General features: G+C 32.4%; 1 long non-coding RNA gene across 1 annotated transcript; it reads right to left on the reverse strand.

Moving 5' to 3' along the window:
• Positions 1–2,275: 2,275 nt before the first annotated feature.
• Positions 2,276–5,549, reverse strand: LOC107904860 (uncharacterized). Its single transcript, XR_001686372.2, has 2 exons — positions 4,200–5,549; positions 2,276–3,039 (listed from the first exon to the last, which is right to left on the reverse strand). It is a non-coding gene; the product is annotated as an uncharacterized lncRNA (long non-coding RNA).
• Positions 5,550–10,918: the final 5,369 nt, after the last annotated feature.

Here is a 10,918-nt window from a genome sequence, read left to right on the forward strand (position 1 = left end):
TTTTGAATTGTTTCTTTCAAATATTGTCTTATAAATGTTATGATTTGTATGAATAGAAAAGTTTGGAATTTATGAATGTTTCTTTTGATGCATATTAAATGACATATTTACCCCTGATGTAGTTTTGATTAGAGTAGTGTTGCAGAAGCATAATTTCGGGTTTGCATGTTAATTTGAACTAAATGTTTGACATGTAAGCGTGTATTTCGTGGTGTGATTGGTGGTTTTATGGTGCGTTTGGATGATCGATAAAGAGAGTGACATAAGTGGCTAATGTGACGTTTTGGGTTCAGATCGAACCATTCCAGCCGAATTTGGGGCGCCACAATAAATATTTCAAAAGAGAAGAATTGTTGATATTGAAATTTTATCAAACATGTTAAGAAAAAGATTAGGATACACAATAACATATTGTCATTAATCAGAATAAAAACATCGTTTTATAGTTTTAGTGCGATAAGAGTACAACTACAACTTCTTCCTTAAATTTGTGGTTCAAGTAAAAATTTTAACTAATCATTTATCTAGAAAATTAGGTTTTAAAACCAGTTTAATAATATATGCTATATTAAATCCGAAATTAAGCCATTTCTTGTTGGTTCAACTATTAAATATGATATACTAATAGAGGAAATGAATACTTTTTGTTACTATAATCTTAACGTACAACTAAGTATATCTATGCTCTAAAAGGAATGTCTTGCCTTTTTGAGATATAAGTATGGTCAGATATCAAATTTTGTGCTCATAGTATGCTCAAGTTTTAAATTTAGTTTCTACACTTTAATTTGTTACATAATTTAGTACTTCAATTTTTATAATGTCATGGTTAGTTTAAATATTTTATTCCGATTAAAACATTTATGTATATGTGCCCAAATGCTCAGCCTTTTACTTCTTTCTCGAGAGTATGTAATGGTCAAATTCCAATTTTGTCCCTATGTTAAGCTTAAGTTTTATATTTAATTTGGTACCATAATTTTTATAAAATCATGGTTAGTCTAAATAGTTTATGCTGATTAAAATGGTTACGTACACGTGTCCAACTACAAATCCTTCTATTTTTTTAGGAAATTATACAACAATGGTCAAGTTTCAATTTTGGTCCTTATACTCTTTGTAAAACAAGTCCATTACAATGACATTTTTTTTGTTACATGGTTGCCTGAAGAGTTTTTTTTTTAATAAAAATTTTCAATTTGTCACACTAATGAGTTGAATAGAAAAATTTTAACAATATTAACAATTGGATCTGAATGTTTAAATTAGAAAAGTATTTTGCTTAAATTTAAAATGTAAGAAGAGTACATAGGTTTCAACTTCTTACTCTAAAATTAATTGATCCAATGCAAAATGTGCTCCGAAGTCATACTGGTCTATTATATTATTGCACGATAGGATAATGACACGTTTCACTTTAAAACAGGTTTTCTCTTACGAAATAATTATTTATAAATGTTATATATTGAGTTTTCTAGGATCTTGGGTTCAAATTATCCATGTTACTAGGTACAAGTTATTTAAGGATGTCATCCGGTTATCGTGATTGCTAGTCATAAGTCGATTAAAACTGGAGCAAAATAAAACTATTCAATTGCCATCGTTACTAGTCATAAATCGAGGTGGTGTAAGATAAACTACTTTCTTGTTTTTCAAATTGCTAGACACAAGGATTTTGAGTTTTATCGAATCCTATCGTTTCCATCATTAAAGAAAGAAATTAGTGAAGGAATTGCGGAGATTTCATCTTGCTGCTCTATCGAGCTGTGTAGAGAACTTTTACTGTGAACTGTAATTTTTTTTTCTAAAAAAATGGAAAAGAAAAAATGTGATACCCAGAGTGCACGTTACTTAATTTGGAGGATAAACAAAGGAGAAACATATAAAAATTTCCGACAAATAGATTCTGCAACTTCCACTTGCAAAGTTCGGAACAAGTAATTTGAGAAACGAGATTTTCAATGACCACCAAGCTGGATTTCGGATGTGGGGGACCAAACTTTAACCCATCAGATATTGTTTAAAGTAACAAGAATCCAGTGAACTACAATACCAAAACTAATAAAGTAATAATATACTTTATATATCAGGTGAAAATGGTGGCTGTAAAATACCAACTACTTGGGGACCACATTTTATATAGATTGCAATGCTATAATGATTTATTTATTTTTATTGCTTATATCTACTGTTAATAGTTTGTGTAATTAAGTGTGATAGCATCCATTATATATTCGAACACTGCAAATTTATCTCGGTGAGGCAAGTTCATTCATACATAATTTATACTCATATATTCCCAAAGTGGAGTTTCTAGTTAGTGCCATGATTAGTTTCTAAAACAGGAACTTCCCTCACCCATATTAGGTAACACATCTCACAAGCCCCAATGCATGAATACTACCATTCCCAGTTTCTATACATACATACATACATATATATATTGGTTATCATTTTAATAAAAACAAAATTACCATCATCGACGCAGATTGACGGGATGCAATGCAAGTTCCAAAGTGTCATGTCATGTTTGAATTGCTTTTGCATAATATAATAAAATAATGGGTTTCTGCCTCAATGCGCACTTTCAGTTGCAGTAAACAGAAAAGAAAAATGGGTTCTAAATGTACTTAACCTTCTCGGAAACCAAAACCCCCACAGATATATATTTATGTTAAATCTGTACTTGAAACACACATAAACTAGCCGTAAAAGCCGGATGTTTCTGCAACTTTTGTAATCAAACAGATTTTTCCTATGGCCCTCACTTACTTTGAAACCAAAACCAATACCACTGAAACAAACCTTGAAACAAACACATGATAACACGTGCACCAAACTGTACAATGTCTGACCAAAAATGCAAGTGTAAATTTTAGGAACAAAGACACATGGCTGAGAGCAGATAGCACAGTCAAGCTCAAGAGACATCAGTATTTAATTGCACACCTTTCATTGTCTCTCATTAATTCATCAAACCACATCTCTTGTAGACCATTTTAATAGTTCCATCAGAGTGGACTGGAGTAGTGGTAGAGCCTGGAGGTATATACAGGTGTATAATATAAGTTAGAGAAGCAAAGGCCAATACATGCGATACAAGATACACTTTTCTGAATATGTCTGCAATAATGGCCCCTGCAAAAGTTAAGTAGTTAACCAACCATTCCCATTTGATAAGTTAGATTGCATGCGCTACACTTTTCTCCAAAGTTTGGTTTTCCTGTCTAGTAAAAAAAATTGAAATACCAAGCTAGTAAACCAGTTACCCCATGTCAGAGAAGTACCAACTCTTTGACCAGCCATGTCATTAATGATCCAACCCCAGTTTGTATAAATTTACTTACAAAGAAAGAGAGGCTGATCGGTGATGATATGACCTAGCCAAGTTGGTAGGGTATCCGAACGTGTGATAATGAGGTGAAAGATTGATGGTGTCTCTTTCTCAAAAATAAAACATGCAATTTGGGACAAGTAAGCTATATAGGTAAAAGCCTATATATAGTCAATTCTTCAAATTCAAACTTTTTTAACTTAATGTCTATCAAAATTTCAAATGAATGAAACCAACAATTTAGTTTACATGGTGGCACACAAATTAAACAAGAGAAAAGAACAGTTTTTGGGTGGTACAGACAGATAGATAAATGAGGGCAACAGAAAGAAGGAGCTCCCTTCAGTCCAAGCATGGAGAAAGAGGGATGCAAAATTATCTCCCGCTTCATTCACACAATCACAGTAGTAAAAATCTCCAATCTATTTTCTACTGAGTGTTTGAATGAATGAGTCGGCAGCTAGTTCAACCCCCTTGTTCCCATCCGTGAGTGGGCTGAAGGAAGCTCTCTCTCCTGCCATTTCTCTAACTTCCATTAATTCCCTCCTTCCTTCCTTCCTACCAACAATTTACCACTTCCCCAAATTAGAAAATTAATCAAAAGTTCACTATCACTAACAAAGCAAAATAATTAATCTTCAAACATTAACTACATTACTTCTGTTTTTAGCCGATCTAATCGTGCACTATATAAGTATAACCATCTGCCTATGCCCAAGGTTCAGTCAGCTGAAGCAGCATTATGACAAACACCAAACTAGTTCCTAATAAACCAAGCTTTGTGATTCTAGGTTTAGGAACCAACATGATGCCCAATAGGATGAAAGAGAAAGTAAATAAACAACAATTCAACCAAATTACTGACAGAAATGAAACGAGTGATGAAAGGAACTCATGGTAGAGAAGAGATTAAAGTCGAAGTTTCTCCTCCCAAGTCCCACAACCAGGTCTGAAACACGGCAGGCTCCATCAATACAGATTAAAATTGAACGCATTGAATAAAGAAGATCAATCCTGGAGTACCCTTTGACCATCACATTCAGAAAACGTAATATATGATCAACATCAATTGAAAACACTCGACATGAACCATTATCGAAACCACCACCAGCTATGCATAGAATAAGCAAGCATACGAATTTAAAACATAAAGATTATAGTGCTCCACACAAAGGAAAAGAATGATTAGATCCTACAAATCCCGGTGGTGAGATAAAGATGAATTGCGAGTTAAGGGGAAAAAAATAAAAACATTATCCAGCCACTGTCAGCTTCAAAGATACAATTTAAGAGATGAGATAGAACTTACTGTTGTAAGCAGGAAAGCATGTGCATATGTGTCGACTGATGAATTATAGGCTATAAAGCAAGTATTAAGGAGAGGGGGGAAAAACTAAAATATGTTATAGGAATTAACCCTGAAAACTTTGACATAAAGACATTAGATCATAGAAACCAATTTCCCGGATAAGATATGATACAAGTGAATATATCAAGTAAACATATATACATATATGAACTAAAATAGTATGTTAACATAGTAGGTACAAAAAGAAAGAGAACCGATAAAAGTAAAAGCAAAGTGTGATTCTGGACCTAATTCATTTATCTTGACCTAACCGCTAAAATATGTATGTGCTCCTCTAGTACTATTAACATTAATATTCATGGAGAGAGTAATTATGTTGGGTTAGTGAAGTAAAAACCCTAAATTTGTAAGTGATGCAAGTATTGCTTAAAACCCTAATCTTAGGAAATAAATGAGAAGAAAAAAAATTAGGAAAAAAATGGAAAAATAAATAATGGAAAGGCCCTGGAATGGAGTGCAACTGCAGGTAGCAGAACTAGGAAATGGAGTAAGAGAGAAGGTGGAGCATAATAATAGAAAAGAAAAGAAAAAGGAGCTAGCTGCAGAAATTATGGATTGTGGAGGCCAGGATGAGAGGAATGAGTTATAGCATGTATGTATATGTATGTGTATGTATGTGTGTATTGTTCATGGGCAAATTAAAGGGAAAGGATATGGGTCGTTGTTGTCATGAGAGTCAGATACAGGAAAGCGACCCAACATCTGAATATATCTAACGAGGGAGAGTGGAGAATAGTATGTAATGGGGGAAGAGGAAGGAAAAAGAATATTAGAAATCAAGGGATGAAAAAGAAAAGCACAGTATTGGATGGGTAACCTCTCTTCATCGCATTCTCTTTCTTCATGCATATAATATTTTAATTTCACTTCCCATCCCTTATAAATTGGATTAAATTATACACTACAAATTTTCATTATTTTGGGTCAAACTATCATTTTCATATGCTATAATTTTATAGATTTTAGGGGTCTAAAGAAGAATTATCCGGGGTCGCCCGCCCCCTACTTCCTTCCTTCTCTCCTTACTCAATTCCTTCATACTTAATAATAAATTATGCCTTCAGTCCCTATTCTCTTCATACTTTTGAGTTTTAGTTCTACTTTTAATTCCAATAATTTAACTGCTCTATTTATCTAATTTAAAATTAAATTTCAATTTTTTGTAGAAAAAGTTGAAATGGTAACATCATTAAAAATTAAATTTCTAAAATTAAAAATACGAGAATTAGAAAAAAAATTCAGTTCAATACGTATAAGATATAACTTAAAAAAATTAAATTTCAACAGCCAAATAGTATAGTATAGAGAATGAAAGCAGAAATATAAAATACAATGTAGGGTGGCTAGGAGTCGTAGAGTATTTGCTTCTTGTTTGTAAGGATGTACAATTATTTATTTACATATATACTTTCTCTTGCTTCAAAAGAAAAGAGAGAATAGAGCATTGATATTGGCTAGTTGATAGTGTTAATTCAGATGCAGGTAACTTTCTGGCGCTCTTGTCTGGTGTCATGGTTTGTGGAGGCAAAGCAAAGACTTTTTTATATTATATATATAGATAAACCGATGAATATGCTTCTGTAGCTATATATAAAAGAAGACATTAATGATTTGATGTGAGAGAGACGTACAATGACCTAATCCTCTGCTGGGGAGTAGTGACTCAAACTCACACTCACTTCACTACACCCCATACAACATTATACTATGTTGCTTTTACACTGTAAATTTGCATATTCTTTTCTTAAAGCTCTGATAAACTCACAGAATCCCATATGCCAAAAAAAAAGAGTCCTTTTTCCCCTGTCTGCATCATAGATAGAGAGTGAGTGACCTTGTGGAGACCACTCTAGCTATTCTCATTTGCCATCATCATCACTCATCAGTTAAATCACCCCCCCCCCCCATTGATGCTAAAAGTAACTTTTCAAATTTCATAGGCAAAATCCTGCAGATAATGTGAGTATTTTCCATTTCAGTGAGACTTGAGATGAGGCAAATTAATCGCCTAAGATAGCTCCTCAAGCATATATCCACCACTCCTTCAACTTTTGCTATAATTTTCTGACATATACATGGCCATGTACGTATTCCCTCCTCTAACTTTAGCCATTCATCATTGGACCCGCTAAGAGAGGATGGGAAGTGGGACTGAATAAAAACATCATCACTACATTGCACATACATACATACATGCATGTGCTACAATCCTACTATCCGCAACCGCAAAATACCTATAAAACAGAACAAACATACAATACAAAGAGTAAATCTCGTTCTGCAAGTCTGTATTGGATTGTATACATGATGAAAATAAACAAGAAACACAGCATAGGTGTAGACTGTAGAGAGTAATAATTAATCCAATACATGATTGGGGAAAAAACTGTTTCTGAGCGGTGTGTAGGTTGAGACTTGAGAGCTGAGGGTATTAATATGTCACCCAGATTACCAGCATTTAGGACATATCACCAGTTGTAGAAATTGATTTATGCCGACAACTGGCACCACTCCACTAGGGGAACACTTCGAATTTTTACGGGACCACCACACACCATTGATGCAACACAGTGACCCCAATCTGAAATCGTGATAATAATTCTTCTCCGTTCGCCAGCTGAGAATTTTTATACAAACACAAACACACAGCAAGGCACCACTGTACAATGACAAGCCATCAAACAAAAAGATGGTAATTTCAATCATTTTGAGTGTGACATGGTGCTAAAATCTGGGTCTAACACAATTGAGAAAAAGCCAAGTTGATGGTTGAAGCGGTAGTAGCTTTGTTCGGTAAGAGTAAAAATACAAGTTCAAACTTTAAAAAAGGCACTTGTTACGGCACTCTTTAGCCACACCCGGAAAAACAAACTTGTAGGCTCATCCCCTAATGACTATAGATCTGCAGCTTTAACAAGAACTCTGCAGAGAGTCTCATCTCAAACCTGAAATATGGTACCAAAACATAGCTTCTTATTCAAAACAAAAAAAAGTTCAGTTTTCCAAGAAAACATTTCACAGCTGAATTTCATAGAGAAGCAATACTTTAGGTCATCAAGCAACTAGGCATTATAATGTGGGATGTGAGGGAAGTGGCATGTTCAATAGCAGTGGTAAAATTTCAGAATTTCAGTAAAAAAGTATTGACCCCTGTTTTCTATATATGGAACTTTAACAGAAGTAGACACTTATATGTGATATATTTATCGTCAATCTCCTGTTGACTGGCTTTACCAGGTGAAAGTTGTGAGTAGTGTGAGAGGCACATGTCCCAAATCTTTACATGACTAGCAAAACTACTGGTTGAGATGACACACCAAAAAGGAAAACATGTAATGAATTGATCAATATGTCAATGGCTGGGGACAATGGTGGTTCATATCCTGCCGGCGGTTATTAGAATCATTTTCACTCGTCGTTCCTTTCAATTTCAAGTTCCAAGAATTGATCTTGAATTCCACATAGTTTCATCTTTAGGATGAATTTAAATGCTTTTTCATTAGCTAGAATATCCAACTTATGCATCATGAAGATTCCCAAGTACTTCCAAACATATGGAGGTACTATTCAAATTTGATACATAAAAGCTTTTGCTTCCTGCCATGTTTGTTATTCTTGAGAATACAAAATTGTTGGCATGCTTTCTGGAATTTTTAGAGTAAACGATCATTAATATTCCAAGTTGGTGTATTGTTTATTCCATTCCAGCTTCAGATCCGACCCATGGTTTGAAGGATGAACATCATACCATCACCAGAGATACAGAAAACACGGAGATATGAAAATTTCAATCCAACAATCCTTCTCTTAGGGTAAAAGTATGATGGAGTTCCTATATTAAGTGTTAGATTACATTGTATCCATTCTACTAAAAAATAGATAAATTTATTCATGTTCATTAGATTAAAAAACAAATTTGTCCTTCTATTATAAATTTCATCTGCTATCATAAATTGGTCATTTACGTTAGCATAAGGTACACATGGCATATTACATGTCACTGTCTAATTATTCCATCAACCATGTTACTTTTTAATATTACTAGTGGATAAAATTTTTAACAAAAAGGATAAATTTGCTCTTTAATCTAATATATAAGGACTAATTTGCCCATTTTTTGAGTAAAAGAAACAAAATGCAATTCGACTTCTAATATAGGAACCTTCATGGTACTTTTACCTATATTAGCAACACTCCAATGGTTATGTATATAATAGGATAAGAAAAAAAAGTCTTCAAAATCTTAAGGGTAAACTAAGTTAGTCACCAACTTTAGGGAGCTTTCATTTTGGAAATCTTTGCAATTTTGTCACCCAACTTTTAAGGTGTTTTTATTTTAGTCACCAAAGCGTTAAATCTCTAATGGCGATTAAATGTACACACCACGTCATATTTATACTTTCATTTTGGTCACCCAACTTCTAGGTCGTTTTTATTTTGGTCACCCAAAAAATATATTTTTTAAAAATATTAACATGGTAAAAAAGCATTAAGGATTAAAGTGAACAAATAGTAGAAACTAAGATAATACATTAAAAAAAATTATGAAATTGTACTTGTTTACCCTTGCCAAAAATTGTAAATTTCTTTTTTTTTCAATATTAAAATTTTAAATTTCAAAACATCAAAATCAATTAAATAAATTATTGAAAAATTTTATCTCTCGATAGTGACGTAGAAATTAATTAACTACAATTTTATTGAAAATTATTGAAAAAGTATTTCCCTCATAATCTCCTTCTAAAATTTTAAATTTTATTTTAAAATTTTAAATTAAAATCAACTCAAATAACTCATCTTTAATAATTATTTGTGAAACACAAATTTCTTTTGATTATATGATTTTGAATCTTCCATACTAAGCTAAACACAAAGAAAAATATTTTCAATTAATTAAATTAATTTCCCTTTTATTTGTTTGAATTTCTATCAATTTTCAATTTCTTGAGTTTGATTTTAGTTCTTGCCTTCTATTCGTGTTATATATTCAATTTGGATGTTATACATTTTATTTAAAATTTGCTTGTATCATTTAAATATTATTTATTATTATATTAAATTATTTAAATATAATTTATTTTTATATTTAAAATTTAAAATAATTTATGTGTCATTAATTTTTCAAAGAATTTATATTAATTACTTGAAAGTTATTTAAAATTTATATTTAATGCATTATTATATTAAACTATTTAAATATTGTTTAAATTAACTAATCTTTTACTTTTTAATATCATGTTTAAAAATAATATTTTTACTTTTCACCGTAATTTTTAACAATGATATCGAGCACTTAAAATTAATAAACCACACTTATTCGCAACGTTTTTCAAAAACATTTTTTATAAAACACCATTCAAAGAACTAAGCTTAATTCTTTTTGGGTTTACTTGCCGGTTTTCCCATGCAATGGTAATTTTAGATCAGTTGTTTTAGGTAGGACTTCTTATCCATTAAGCTTTTCAAAGTGAATGGAATTGGAATGTCTTCAAAGGATTTTATTACTTTACAATCCATGGTGGAGTACTCCAGCGATGCATTCCCTTTGCGGCAATTTAAATGTGCTTAAAATAAATGTATGCATTCAGCACTAATGGCCATCAATTGCAAGTCTTTCGTGCCACATCAATCATAATTTCCAAATAAAATTATTTTTCATTATTCCCTTACATCCATCAACACTTCCTGTGTTTAAGGAAGAAAAGATTCGTCATGAAAGTTAAATGGAGAGGGAATGATGCAGTATATGGGAAGATAAATAGCAAGTAAATACCTGCAAAATTAACAATAAAATAGTAGCAATATAATAACGAATTGGTAGCAAAACAACAGTAAATCAGTAACGAAACAATAGCAAAACAGTTGATTTGGGCCGAGCCGAGCCCAAGCCAAAAGAAATCTACCTGAGGCCTGACCCATTTAGAAAATGAGCCTTATTTTTTTTTGTCCATGTCCATTTTTCGGACTTATATTTTTACCCAAATCCTTTTACATTTTGAGCGAGTTTTCAAATTTGGTCAGATAACCCAGCCTATGATCAAGTTTACTTGCATTAGCTCTATTAAGGTTTAACTTTACTTGATTCTTTTTGTTAGTACAAGGACTAAATTAACCCATTTACGATTAGTGAGACTAATCTGATCAAGTTCCCATAATAGAGGGACTTGATAGGGAATTTCACCTATAAAAAACGTAGATGGTGCTGGGCTGGGCTT

The sequence above is a fragment of the Gossypium hirsutum genome, chromosome D05 (assembly GCF_007990345.1).
Source record: "Gossypium hirsutum isolate 1008001.06 chromosome D05, Gossypium_hirsutum_v2.1, whole genome shotgun sequence".
Classification (NCBI taxonomy): Eukaryota; Viridiplantae; Streptophyta; class Magnoliopsida; order Malvales; family Malvaceae; genus Gossypium; species Gossypium hirsutum.